We start from the raw sequence: 15,534 nt of genomic DNA, 5'->3' as shown, positions 1-15,534 counted from the left end.
CCTTTTTTTCATCCACACCTTACTCATTTTCCTCTTCCCTTCCCCTCTTGCTCCATTCCTTCTTCGCATGCCTCTTTCCTTCCACTATTTCCTCCAACCTTCATGTGTCCCTTTTTCTTTTCTCCATCTCTTTCTTCCATTCTTTCGTGCTTCCCTCTTCCTTTCCTCCTGTGTTTTCTCTCAACCTCTTATTCACTTCTCTCTTTCAATCTTCACTATTGTGTTTCCTCCACCTCTTCCTTGCTTCACGCTTTCCCTCGTGGGTTTCATCCATTCCTTCCCTTCTTCTTTCTTTCCCTGCTCCCTCTCTTACTCCCTCCATTCCTTCCCGTCTTTCATTTTTCCTCCTTCCCTTTCTTTCGTGATAACTTTTCGTTTTTTTTCTCCTTCCATCCTTCCTGCCCTTTTCTGACTCTCGTGTTTGTTCTTCCCTTCATACATAGATGTATGCACGCACACACACACACACACACACAAACACACACACACGCACACACACACACTCTTGTACATGGACTGTACTCATACAGACACCACACTCATACACCACACATACAATAACACAGATGGACAAAACACTTCCATGCCACAGAAGTGCACACCGTACTCACATACCACACACGCTACATTCATCCATCCTATAAACGCACATGCACCAATAATCCTACCCAGACACCACACTCATACACTGTAAAAACACATACTCTCCACACAACTGCACACCATACTCACATACCACACATGCTGCATTAATCATTGTATACACACATTCGTGCACACACCATACTGCTACAAAAACACCACACTCACACATTGCAGAAACACATATGCACAAACACATCGCACAAGTTCACACCACACTCACTAATCATACACGCTACATTCATCTATTATACAAACACACAAGCATTCACACACTTTACTCATACACAGACACCACACTAATACACCACAGATGCACAAACACACATCACACTGATCAGACGTGCACACTATACTCAGACACCACACATGGAGAATGTATCCATCATATAGAACACACATGTACACACACCATACTCATACACAGACACAACACTCACACACCACAGACTCGCAGACAAGCGCACACATACGTGTCACACTCCTGTACCACAGACACACACACCATACTCAGATCCCACACATGCTGCATTCATCCATCATATGCAAACACAAATGCACACCTACCACACTTGCACACAGAACAGCACACTCAGACTGCAGAAACACATACCCACATACACACCACAGAAGCATACACCATACTCACATACCACACACACTCCGTTCATCAATCATTAAACACACATATACACACACACTATAATCATACACAAACACCACACTCTTACACCACAGACACACACAAACATGCATGCACACCACACTAGTATTTACCACAGACGCACATACCATACTCACATATCACACACGCTATTAATCCATCATATACAGACACACACATGCACACACACTATACTCATATACAAACACCACACTCTTACACCACATATATACAGGCATACCATCGCACATGCACACCATACTAGCATATACCACAGATGCACATACGATACTCACATATCACACAAGCTATATTCATTAATCATATACAGACACACACATGTACACACACTATACTCATACACAAACACCATACTCACACCACAGACACACACTAACGCGCATGCACACCACACTAGTATACCACAGACGCACATACAATACTCACATGCCACACACTCTATATTCATCTATCATATACAGACACATGTACACACTATACTCATGCACAAACACCACACTCTTACACCACAGACACACACGAATATGCATGCACAACACGCTCGTATACTGACATATCACACACGCTATATTAATCAATCATACACACACACACATGTACACACACTATACTCATACACAAACACCCACTCTTACACCACAGACACACACAAACATGCATGCACACCACACGAGTATACCAAAGAAGCACATACAATACTCACATGCCGAACACTCCATATTCATCCATCATACATAGACAAACATGTACACACAATATACTCATACACAAACACCACACTCTTACACCACAGACACACACAAACGCACATGCACACCACACTAGTATACTCACATATCACACACACTATATTAATCCATCATACACACACACGCATGTACACACACTATGCTTATACACAAACATCCACTCTTACACCACAGACACACACTAACGTGCATGCACACCACACAAGTGTACCAAAGAAGCACATACAATACTCACATGCCACTCACAATATATTTATCCATCATATACAGACACACATGTACACACACTATACTCATACACAAACATCACACTCGTGCACCACAGACACACATGAACATGCATGCACACCACGCTAGTATACCACAGATGCTCATACAATACTCACAAGCCACACACACTATATTCATCCATCATATACAGACAAACACATGCACACACACTATACTCATACACAAACACCACACTCTTACACCACAGACACACACAAACTCAAATGCACGCCACGCTAGTATACCACAGATGCACATACAATACTCACATGCCACACACGCTATATTGATCCATCATATACAGACACGCACATGTACACACACTATACTCATACACAAACACCACACTCTTGCACCACAGACACACACGAACTCACATGCATACCACACGAGTATTCCAAAGAAGAACATGTCTTACTCTCATAACACACACACAACATTCAGCCCACAGTGCCCCTCTGCTCACCAACACACGTGTGTCCCTGTATCTGTTTTCCTCTCACACACCGTCTCTATCAGCCATTCCATACAGAGCCCCTTCCTCCCGTTTGCCCCCACCAGTTCTTCATTTTCCCTCGTTCCTTGCTCATTCATGCTTGCCTCTCTCTTCAGGACAAAATAATTATAATGAATTATTTATTGCACAACACATCTCTCTTGCCGTGATAAGGACCAATTTGCCTGAAATTGAATTTTTTAAAGCGCCAGCTCGCCATAGGGAAGGTGTCAGCTCGCGGCGCTTGCAGCCGTGTCACCCCGGAACCCAAATGTCACACTGCCTCAGAGGCGGGGAGCGCGGGGCCCCCAGTTTCAAGAAACAGGGACATGCAGGGAGGGAAAAGCAAAACAAAAACCCACTAATGAGACATGACAGGAGCAACCCTGGACGGCTTTATTAAAGGGGGATGGGGAGGGAGAGGGGGGAGGTACAGGATGGAGAGGAGAGGAGAGGGAGCGAGAAGAGATCAATTATGGGGCAGAGAGAGGGGAAGGGGAGGGAGAGGAACTGAGCAGAAGAGGTGAACTACAGAGAAGAGAGAGGGGGCGAGGGAAGGGAGAGGAACTGAGGAGAAGAAGTGAACTACAGAGGAGAGAGAGGGGGAGGGAAGGGAGAGGAACTGAGCCAAAGAGGTGAACTACAGAGGAGAGAGAGGGGGAGGGAAGGGACGAGGAACTGAGGAGAAGAGGTGAACTACAGAGGAGAGAGAGGGGGAGGGAAGGGAGAGGAACTGAGCAGAAGAGGTGAGCGATAGAGGAAAGAGGAGGAAAAGGGCGGGACGAGGAACTGCGGAGAAGAGGTGAACTACAGAGGAGAGAGAGGGGGAGGGAAGGGAGAGGAACTGAGCAGAAGAGGTGAACTACAGAGGAGAGAGGGGGGTAGGGAAGGGAGAGGAACTGAGCAGAAGAGGTGAACTACAGAGGAGAGAGAGGGTTAGGGAAGGGAGAGGAACTGAGCAGAAGAGGTGAGCGATAGAGGAAAGAGAGGAGGAAAAGGGCGGGACGAGGAACTGAGGAGAAGAGGTGAACTACAGAGGAGAGAGAGGGGGAGGGAAGGGAGAGGAACTGAGCAGAAGAGGTGAACTGCAGAGGAGAGAGAGGGGGAGGGAAGGGACGAGGAACTGAGCAGAAGATGTGAACTACAGAGGAGAGAGAGGGGGAGGGAAGGGAGAGGAACTGAGCAGAAGAGGTGAACTACAGAGGAGAGAGAGGGGGAGGGAAGGGAGAGGAATTGAGCAGAAGAGGTGAGCGATAGAGGAAAGAGAGGAGGAAAAGGGCGGGACGAGGAACTGAGGAGAAGAGGTGAACTAAGGAGGAGAGAGAGGGGGAGGGAAGGCAGAGGAACTGAGCAGAAGAGGTGAACTACAGAGGAGAGAGAGGGGGAGGGAAGGGAGAGGAACTGAGCAGAAGAGGTGAGCGATAGAGGAAAAGGGCGGGACGAGGAACTGAGGAGAAGAGGTGAACTACAGAGGAGAGAGAGGGGGAGGGAAGGGAGAGGAACTGAGCAGAAGAGGTGAACTACAGAGGAGAGAGAGGGGGAGGGAAGGGAGAGGAACTGAGCAGAAGAGGTGAACTACAGAGGAGAGAGAGGGGGAGGGAAGGGAGAGGAACTGAGCAGCAGAGGTGAGCGATAGAGGAAAAGGGCGGGACGAGGAACTGAGGAGAAGAGGTGAACTACAGAGGAGAGAGAGGGGGAGGGAAGGGAGAGGAACTGAGCAGAAGAGGTGAACTACAGAGGAGAGAGAGGGGGAGGGAAGGGAGAGGAACTGAGCAGAAGAGGTGAACTACAGAGGAGAGAGAGGGGGAGGGAAGGGAGAGGAACTGAGCAGAAGAGGTGAGCGATAGAGGAAAGAGAGGAGGAAAAGGGCGGGACGAGGAACTGAGGAGAAGAGGTGAACTACAGAGGAGAGAGAGGGGGAGGGAAGGGGGAGGAACTGAGCAGAAGAGGTGAACTACAGAGGAGAGAGAGGGGGAGGGAAGGGGGAGGAACTGAGCAGAAGAGGTGAACTACAGAGGAGAGAGAGGGGGAGGGAAGGGGGAGGAACTGAGCAGAAGAGGTGAACTACAGAGGAGAGAGAGGGGGAGGGAAGGGAGAGGAACTGAGCAGAAGAGGTGAACGCAGTGCTTAATTTGTAAAAAAACGTAGTGCCGGGGCTCTCGACAGGAGGACACTAGAGCTTGCGCCATCTCTTGCCCCTGGCAGCACTGCCAATGACAGCACCAACACTCTACTAATCATCTCACTCTTAAAAGGGTAATAATTCGTACTATCACAGGCCCCCAGAGCTATAAGAATGGCTTTGGAGGCAAATACTAATAATTGGAAATTGAAATTGAAATAATAAACAGTTGTTGCTGTGCTTGTACCTAAGTTAGCAGACACCACTACAATGTGGCAGGCAGTCATAAGCCTCGGTGCTGGCAATTAACTGCCGGTGCTGAGCACCGGAAAGCACAGGCACAAATTAAGTACTGGGTGAACGATAGAGGAAAGAGAGGGGCGAAGAGGGATTTAGACAAAGCGGAGTAATACAGGGTGGAGAGGAGAGAGGAGGAAGATACGAGTTACAGGACAAGGAAAGTTGGAAAGAGGAAAGGGGAGTAACTGAGAAAAAAAGGTGACATACATCCAGGGCCCCTGAAATTATGCAGTTCTGCGGCCACATAACTTTCCATATAATCTTGGATTTTCTGTGTTTGTCACATAATTCCTCATCTGCTGCACAATCTGCAGATTTTACCCAAAAAATCTTTTGTTTCTAGCTCAAAGGGATCAAAAGTTACTAAAAATGCAGCAACAAATGGCGTTGCACAGTGGAGGCTCTTCGCAAAAGCTGCCTCCTCGCCTTTCAACGGATTATTGGTGTATTTGAGCATTCAACTGTTACTAACGAGGTGGCAACTTTGCCAAGAAAATGTTAGTGTGTAAAAAAGACAGAAAAATGCAGCAATACTGGTACAAAAAGTGCTGCATTTTGCTGCATAATTTGCCTATTTTTGGCCCATAATTTAGTCAACCCTGCCGCATATATTGGCCCTCAGTTATCGCAGAATTCCATTGGCCCTGCTTAAAGATGCAAAAGAGAGAGGGAGCTAGAAGGGGCGGAGTGATACAGGATAGATGGGAAGAAGGGATGAGTTATTGAGCAGAGGGAGGAGAGAAAAGCAGAAGAGAAGAAGTGAGCTGTGGAGGAGAGAAGGGGAAGAGGGATTTAGTGTAGATGGGGGAAGAGAGAGTGGGAGGAGGAGGTGAGCTACAAAAGGATGCGAGAGGGCTACAGAGCTAGAAGGGGAGGAGTGCTACAAGATGGACAGGAGACGGGACGAGTGTGTGAACTCTAGAGTAAAGCCATGTCTGGTGGCTCAGTGGACTAAAATGTCCACTGTAGGGAGCCTGTGTTTGAGCTCATGGTCACAGGTTCAGGTCCCAGCGGGTCAACTCAGCCTTTCATCCTTCTGAGGTCAATGAAATGAGTACAATTGAATTGGGTAACAATACAAATCTGTTATTCAGCACCAATACACACTTCTGGGTGAATGTGTGCTTTACAAATATATATTTTTTGGTATGTTATGCAAAGAAGAGAAGGGTGAGAGGTAGTAGCCGTGGACCGGGTCTTACAGGATGGAGAGGAGGGACAGAGGAAGAAGAGGTGAGTTATAGATCAGAGAGAGGGGAAGAAGAAAATGAAACAGAGGGAGGAGAACAGAAGAGAGGGGATGAGCTACAGAGGATAGACAGAATGGTAGAAGGGGTGGTGTGTTGGCGTGGTGACGCCAATGACCCGGCACAATGTGGTCCCAGCGGCAGTCAAAAGTGATGTGGCTTGGAAGGGGTGGTGTGTGGGCGCGTCTACGGCAATGAGCTGACACAATGGGGTCCCAGCAGCAGTCAAAAGTTATGTTGTTATGTTATGTTAAAAACAATTTATAAAGCGCACGTTCACCAACAGTTTCTTGGCGCTAAGCGGAGTCGGTCAAATGATGGAGCAGTAAAAGAAGAGTTCAATAGTAGGCCTGGACAAACAACCAGGTTTTAAGAGACGTTCTAAACTGAGTCCTAAACTGAGTTTAGGAAGAAGACAGGCGCAATTCGAGGGAAAGAGAATTCCAGAATTGTGGCGCCAGAATCGAGAATCTAAGACCCCCATGTTTTTTGCGTTTAAACGGACAAGGGGTCAGCAGATTCATGTTCGCAGAGCGCAAGGCTCGAGAGGGGACATAGCGCTGTACTCTAGATGCAATGAAGGTCGGGCCACAATCCAAGAGGGCTTTGTAGATAGTTCAGCTTAATTTAAAAAGACAGCGTTGGGTCACGGGAAGCCAATGTAAGTTTTTCAACAAAGGTTTCACATGGGGAGATTTAGGTTGGCCATACACAAGCCTAGCGGCTTGGTTCTGCACCAGTTGAAGCCAACGTAGTTGGTAAGCTGCTATGCCGGTATACAAGGAATTAGCGTAGTCAATACGCGACATAACCAGGGCAAGTATAACTTGAATCTGGGCCTCACTGGTTAAATATCTGCTTATTTTGCGAATTCTTCGGAAGTGGAAGAAACAAGCAGATACCACAGCATTAATCTGTGTGTTCATCGTGAGGTCATTGCTAATCACGATTCCCAGGCTTTTGACTGAGTTGACAGGAGATGGAGGACATCCCAGAGAATATGGCCAAAAATTGGAGTTCCAGGGATTCCCTGAGCTGCCCGTGAGAATCAGCTCGGTTTTGTCTGGATTTAACTTAAGATTGTTAGCATTAAACCAGATGCTAATGAATATCATAGTAGACTGGAAGCTTTCCATAGATGAAGGGGAAGAGTCAATGTTAAACACTAACTGGAGATCGTCGGCGTAGTTAAAGATAACCACCTCTCTCTTTTGAAGGGCCAAAATCAAAGGAAGAATATACAAGTTAAAAAGAAGGGGAGAGAGCGATGAGCCCTGTGGGACCCCACACATCAGTCTCCCTTTCTCAGCCAAGAAGCTAGCGAGACGGACTGCTTGAAAGCGGTCACTGAGAAATGAAGATATCCATTTCAGAGGAGGACCCCGGATCCCGGCGCTCTTGACCTGGTCGACCAACAGATGGTGGTCAACTGTATTGAAAGCAGCCGAGAGGTCTAGGAGCACCAGAGCTTGCGTGGAGCTTTGGTCAGCCCCCCTTTGTAATTCATCGAGGACTGCTAAAATAACAGACTTGGTGGAATGTTCGGATCTAAAACCAGCTTGGTGAGGGTCCAGATAGTGTGCCTTCTCAACAAAAGTGCTGAGACAGTTGGCAACATAGGCTTCCAGGATTTTTCCCAAAAAGGGCAGCAGTGAGATAGGACGAAAATTGCTGGGAATGGAAGGGTCAGTGCCTGTTTTTTTTAAAAAATAGGTAGCACTTCTGCACTCTTAAAAAGGTTGGGGACAATGCCCATAGTGAGGGAATTGTTAAGAAGGGACATAAGGGGCTCAGGGCAATGGTGGAAGACTTCCCGGAGGATAGAAGGAGGACAGCTGTCAGTGGGGGATCCCGAACTAACCTTCTTAAGTAAGGAGAAAAAAACCTCTTGGGTGATGAGAGGGAAATGATCCAGGCGGTGAGGATTGGTATATGAGCCACAGGGGTCTAAAAATGCAGAGGACTGAGGAATACTAGATTTGATGTTAACAACTTTCTCAATAAAATAGCTATTGAGAGAATCACATAAGGATTGTGAAGGAGTGGGTTTTGCGATAACGCGGCCAGGTTTGACAAGTTCATCCACTATTGTAAAAATGTCCTTGGCCTTGTTGGTTTATGCCAGGATTTTTGAAGAAAAATATTCAGATTTAGTCCTGATAATGGCGCTTTTGTAATCGTTAAGTGCTGCCATGAAGATGGTCTTTTTATGGGGGCCGTAGCCCTGTCTCCACTTCCGTTCGGTTTGTCGCAAGGCCAATTTCATGGCCTTCAAATTGTCAGAAAACCAACGCTGTGCGTCATGGGACCTTTTGTTTTTAATTGTCTTCAGAGGAGCAAAACTTTCTCTGGCAGATTCCAACCAAGTGTTAATGTTTTCTGCCTGGATGTGAGGGGAAGCAATCAAACCAGAGGGTTTAGATGCAGCTAATAAAGTGCTAAATTCTTTAGTGTCTACCCGACTCCAATTCCTGGCCGTAATCGAGTTGAGGGCGAGGATTTGGGAATAAGGATACTCAGGATGGTAAAGGTGATAGAAAGATGGTCTGACCATTGACAAGAGGAAATGCATAGGTTGGCTATCTCTAGGTTAGACGTCCAGACCTGATCTAGGGTGTGTCCCTTAGCGTGAGTGGCTACTTTAATGTGCTGGATGTAATTCATGCCTGTCAGCAAGTCAGTTAATTCGGCCGAATGAGGACTTTCCTGCATGTTGTTAGGCCAATAGTTGAAATCGCCAACAATCCATACTCTGGCATGATTTATGGCCGAATTAGCAATGGCCTCACTCAGTAGCTGCGAGAAAGTAGGCATGGGGACAGGGGGCCTGTAGAATACGGCACAGACAAAAGAAGAGTGGTAGGACTCAAGTTTAAGCAAGAGATAATCAAAAAGTGGAATTCGCATTGTAACAAGGGAGGTACATTTGTACTTATGAGAGATTACAGCTGCCACCCCTCCTCCGGCTCTGTTATCTGTCCTGTTGGACTGGAGGATCTAATAATTATCTGGAAGTGCAGCTAAGATGCCAGGACTAGACTCGTCCGTCAACCAAGTTTCGGATAAGAGGAGAATATCTGGATTGTCAGTGTCAAGGAGGTAAAAAATCTCGAGTTGGTGTTCACCATTGAATGCGTATTAAGATAACAGATTGACAAATTCTCCTGTTCCCAGACATATAGGACTGGGTAGAGGTGTCGTGGTTTCCCTTACCTAGGATTTCAGGTGGGCGGCACAGACCACTGGGGTAAGGTGAGCAGGAGAGGCAGGTGAAGGTAGTGAGGGTGATAGATAGGTGGTAGTAGGGTACGGAACCTGTTGGTGGTGTAATAACTGGTGGGGAGAGAGTAGGGTGGCTAGCTGGTTGGTTGAGCCTTCAAATATAGTGAACGGCTGAGGGGAGGGAATTCTTGTTTAACCTAAGATTTTGGCATAGGCTGGAGTCGGACCCAAATGAGCCGTCAATGTTGGTGACAAGAAAAAAAGTTGCGTTATATAGGTAGTAGGATGCTTTTGGGGTCGCATGAATCGCAATCAATCAATGATAAGATATGTACGGGGGTTGTGGGGGTTTTCAAGTTGCTTCATTGCGCGATTCAGGCCAAGGGAGGTTCTAAGGTGGAGTTGTGGGAATTGGCAAGAAGGTCAAGTGTGCCTTTGAGTATGGAAAACTGGATGTCAGCCTTTTTCATTGTGAGGGCGTGTCATGCAAACGCTACCTGGAGCGATGCGTAGCATTGTTCAAGCACATGGACATGGTGCAGTGAGCCCAGCAGGAGTATGGGGGAGTGGCATGGATATGGTACAACAAGAAGCTCAGAGCTAGGTTGGCTATAAATCCAGACAACACAAAAAGATTGTGGATGGAATGTAGAACATTGTCAGACATTCAGCCCCAGTCACAGATCTGGATTAAATCCACCATTCTTTTGCTCACCATGCCACCCCAGTTTAGACCTGGCCATATGCAAAGCAGTCTTGATCCTGTCCCTCATGGGAAAAGCCCACCCCTAACTGCCAGGCTAGGTTCTCCCTGGACCGGAAACAAACATCTTGGTACCTTTTTTGGGGCATTACCCCTCATCAGCCAGGCTAGCTTGAATCTAGTGGCAAAGTGATCAAGAGACCTACGTCTGGGCATACCCTGCCAACTCAGTTTGACTATAGAAACACAAAAAGATGATAGACGTAATGCTGAACATTGTCAAACGTTCACCCCCAGTCACAGATCTGGGTTAAATCTATTGTTCTTTCGCTCACCACGCCATTCCAGTTTAAACCCAGCCATATGCAAGTCCGGACAAACAGTGGGGAGAGGTTGACAGTGAATTACGGTTACGGTGGATGGAGCAGGTGAGGCCGTCCCATCGGTTCACACAGCCAGAGGTCTTCCTATTCCATGCAAGCCTTTAAAAGGCACCCTAACCGGGGTGGGTAGTGTTGGGAGAAGATTGTTGCCCCAGAATGGAGCATATTGGTCATGTAACAGGTCAGCGGTGCGCGTCAACAGGACCAGTTTAGGCGCATTGCTAAGAACTGCGGTAGAAAGCATCAGTTGGTTCAATGCTGTAGACATTGTGGACCCCAGGACACAGGGTAGGGGGCAAAGACTACAACGTGTTGATAAATCCTCATATGGCAAATGCTACACCACTTGAGTGGGCTTTGAAAGCCAGTCCTAGGTTGGTGTATCAACAACTTGGGTGCAATGGTGAGCAGAGAACTTAAAATCTGCCAAGCACAATGAGTTGGTGGTGAGAGAGAAAATAGACACACAAGTGCAGGCAGTTGGGGTTGTAGGCGCTCTGGATTTTTAGGCATTAAGGACTTGAGGATTTCACCCCTTAGAGTGCTCCCTGCGGAGCAGGAAGGAGGGACTCGGATAATCCACAGTTTATCATGGGCTGATGGTCTATCTTTCAATGACGTCACTGCCCTTGAGGATACAGCAGTGAAGTGTGCATCTGTGGACGATGCCAGGGGTCCGGCCAGGAGATTCTATTTAGATATGTGCAGAAGCATCTCTGGCTCATCTGGCAGAGCACTGAGTTCCTTTGACCCCCGAGAAAGCAGAGGACCCTCCATGTCACTGACCTTTTGGGGGGTGGAGTTAGATACGGTGAAACAGGAAGCTGCAGTTCACTCTCAACAAAATTGCAAAGATGTTGGTAATGCTAACGAAGGCGTCAGCATCAGGAAACTGGAGCTGAGGAAGGTGCCAGCTTTGCTGGGCACCTGCAAGGAAAGCCAGGGAGGAAGGTTAGTTTTTTGTTGCAGTTTTTGTTATAGCGCAAACTCAACCCGAAGGTATTGGAGCACTTTACATGAGCACCAGTACATATATAGGTAAACATATATTACACAATGAGACGTTCATTTTTGGTAGGCACAGGGAGATGAAGTGATTTGCCCAGAATCACAGGATGTTGAGCCAATGCTGAGACTCAAACCAGGCTCCCTAGCGTCAAAGTGGGCAGCTCTGATCGTTACGCCACATCCTCTACTACAAGACATTCATTTCTCGAGTTGGGAAACTACATTATTTGCATTATGTATGAGCTGGCTGTTTTTTGGAGTAGTACAGATCATAAAAGTGGAGGGAGGAAGAAGCAGAGATTCATTCAGCTTCCAAGAGGTACTGCTTATCTATCAGAAAGGGGGAATGAACCACATAAGTCTCAGTACCAGAGTCTCAGAACTTTTTGTCTCGGAGACCCTCAACCACATGTTCACAGACCGTGGTATATGTAATCTCCACTTAGCGTGGTTTGGTGGATAGCATCATCGTCCGGTCTTGTCACTTGAGTGTCCTGTTCTACAAGTGACATCAAAACCTCCACCGGGAGGGAGACTGTCTGGATGTTGACATTGGTGAGTGGACTAAAATTATCTCTTATCCTTTCGGTGAATCTTTATTGGGGAACAAGAAAAGGCTAGTTCTAAGTCTAAAAACAAAGTGGTGTTTAGTGGATGTGTCGCTGGTCCACAACACCTAGTGGTAGGGTTGAGATGTTTCGGCCTGGAACCGCCCCTATGGGTCTATGGCCTTCATCAGGGCTTTCCGAATGGTGTGTTATAAGTGAGTGGAGGCACTCACCCGTCTTCGTCGGTGAGAACAATTTGCTCCAGGCAGAACGTGGTTATAGGTACAGTCTTTAGGCCTATACCTGTGAGGGAAATAAATGAAAATTAAATGCATGATAAAGCTAACATTGCCAATTTCCCAATTCACCCAGTGTGACACTGAAAAAAACATGGGTAGCGATGTCGCTGGTGATGGCGTGGTTATCTTCCTATAGATATGCATTAATGAAAGAAAGGTAGAGCTAGGTGGAACAGGGACACTGCCCTGCTCTAGCTCTTGGCAAATGTGTATAAAGAAGTGTGAGGTAAAGCATAGTGCTCTCTCTATTAAATAATAATGATAGTGTATAGATAAATCATCACTGCGTTCAATATTGGCAAACATGGTGGCAGAATTAGGGGACAAAAATGTCTCTTAGTAATGTGAACAAGTGAAATGATAATACTAGGCTGTTTGAGGAACCCAGAATGCGGGTGGATATTTTTTTTAGCCCAAAAAACAAATGTACTGTTACCTTAAATATGCCTTTCATTTGCATCATGATGTGGAGAAATGTAAGACAGGGATTGAAGCCTGAAGGGAAAGTGAAATAAGTAAGGCAACAAATCCATATGCACTTTTAAATCGAAAACTAAACCATAAAGGGGGAATTCTGTACTTACCTGGCTTTAGACCATCCTGGCACAGTTTTTACTTCTTGCTCTGTGACCTTAATTGGATAATTGAGAACAGGTGGTTGAGATTAGGTTGCAGCATGCTCCTGTAGATGGAGAAAAAAAAGAATGTTTTGTGATCATCTACTGAAAAGCACATAAATCATTGTCTGAAAGAAAAGTTACAGCTAAGGAACATTTCTGTTTATAAAATTGAACTCTCAGAGATGTTTTTGTTAAGAAGAAACTGTTGCTGGAGCTGCCCTAATGTGCTTAATTAATGTCTGGGAGTTTGAAAAAAGGAATTTTCAAAAAAGAAAAGAAAGAAAGACTCATGCTACAAGTGAGCTGTGTCAAATGCACAAATAAACTCACAGAGATGTTTTTGTTAAGAGGAAACTGTTGCTGGAGCTGCCCTAATGTGGTTAATTAATGTCTGGGAGTTTGAAAAAAGGAAGTTTCAAAAAAGAAAAGAAAGAAAGACTCATGCTACAAGTGAGCTGTGTCAAATGCACAAATAAACTCACAGAGATGTTTTTGTTAAGAGGAAACTGTTGCTGGAGCTGCCCTAATGTGGTTAATTAATCTCTGGGAGTTTGAAAAAGGAAGTTTCAAAAAAGGAAAGAAAGAAAGACTCGCTAGGAGAGAGCTGTGGTAAGGTCCTGGCAAGTCTCTGCTGCCCTTATGTGTTAGAAATAACGAGAAGATAAATGCAGAACATTTGCTGGCATATTATAAATAAAATAGGAGTGCGACATGCACAAGTGGACTTTCAAAGCCATATCAGGTGTCCTATGTTCTCATGGGGCAAATCAATTCAAATATAGGGCCTTTTTTGTAGTTAACAATAAGATTTGTGAACATGTTTGAAAAAGTGCTATAAGGTTGTGTTTCTTATATTTAGGCATGTGATGCACATGTATGTTAGTTTGTAAAGCCAAGAGCAGAAAAGGAATACAGCCAATGTAGCTGGTGTCAACATACGGTCACCCATTGTTGATGGTGGTGAACCGTAGGAATCTTGTTTCATGGTGATGGAAATCACATATGGAATTTAAAGCTGAACATACTCTGAGGGATTCTATAGGGTTGACTTATGTCTCTCAGGTTTATGATACAATGGTATGCACCTGAGTATTTGCTGGTAGACCCAAGAGCGAGAGTCGCTGTTGTCAGCATATGGTCAGACTTTACCGGTAGTAGAAGCTGTAGGGATGATGTCTCCAAATTCACAGGTTATTGTCACTAGTCTTGATGGCTCAAACATATATAAATATAAAAAGAATACATATTATTATTATTACTGACAGAACGCTAACCAGGGGTTATTGTCATTTAATCACATATCAAAGGTTCTAAGGCGGTAATCCCATCTTTGTTCTTTTTGATAGAGAATGCGTCCGGCATCTCCTCGTGTCTCATCCAGTGCTTCCAAAATCACCCTTCATGTTCGTTGCCTGTATGCTGATAAGTAAGAAAGTGGTTACTCATCCTTTTGGTGACTTTCTTGCATTTGATATTGCTATGGTGTTCTCCAATCTGTGTTTTGACTTTGAGGCAAGTCATGCCTATGTATCTTAGTCTGCATGGACATGTGATCATGTATTTAGTGTGCGTGGTGTTGCACTTTGTATGTCGCTTTAGAGTCCACTCCAAGTTCTCTCTCAATGTGAGGGTTTTTGTTACTTTTGTCAAATGTCACACTGCACCTGACCCGCAGAGGCGATGTCCTGCTACAGATCGGAGGCCCCAAGTTGTGAGCATCACATCTGTTTTCTCTTTCTTTTTAGGGGGTCGTGTAGGTACCAAGAGATCCTTTTGTGGGCAAATCCAGGCTTCAGCCATATTGAAGATCCAGAAGTTATAACGTGCCAGTGTTTGTTGATGGCTTTCTTGATGCTGTTGGACACTGTGCAGTAGGGAGTCACACACGTGAGGATGTCATTATTCTTTGTGTTCGCTGTTTTTCCAGGAGGTTATTCCTGTTCTGACTCCTGGCTCTCTTTTGGCACTTGTTGATAATTTGGTTGGGGTAATCCTTCACCCTCAGTTTTTCCTGTAGTGCCGAGGCATGCTTTTTATATTCCTCTATATTGCTACAGTTGCGTCATATTCGTAATAGCTGACTGTAGAGGAGGTTCTCCCTTAGTGGGCGTGGGTGAAAGCTTTTGAAGGATAGAAGGAGATTCTTGGCAGTCGGTTTTTGGAGTATTCTGAATATCAGAGTTGCTTGGTGGACGTGGACGGGTGGACTTGCAGACAGATGATGTTGGTAAATGCCAGAA

General features: G+C 45.8%; 1 long non-coding RNA gene across 1 annotated transcript in view; it reads right to left on the bottom strand.

The window, feature by feature from the left end:
• Nucleotides 1-12,421: 12,421 nt before the first annotated feature.
• Nucleotides 12,422-15,534, bottom strand: part of LOC146829705 (uncharacterized) — a 66,175-nt gene continuing 63,062 nt past the window's right edge. Inside the window, exons 2-4 of the long non-coding RNA XR_014962038.1 lie at nt 13,259-13,356; nt 13,111-13,169; nt 12,422-12,678 (exon numbers count right to left, since the gene is read on the bottom strand). This is a non-coding gene — a long non-coding RNA (uncharacterized LOC146829705). The remainder of the gene's footprint in view (nt 12,679-13,110; nt 13,170-13,258; nt 13,357-15,534) is intronic.

This window comes from Triturus cristatus, chromosome 5_2 (genome assembly GCF_964204655.1).
Source record: "Triturus cristatus chromosome 5_2, aTriCri1.1, whole genome shotgun sequence".
NCBI lineage: Eukaryota > Metazoa > Chordata > Amphibia > Caudata > Salamandridae > Triturus > Triturus cristatus.
The sequence above is the reverse complement of the archived record's forward strand: the minus strand, read 5'-3'. Positions and strand labels throughout refer to the sequence as shown.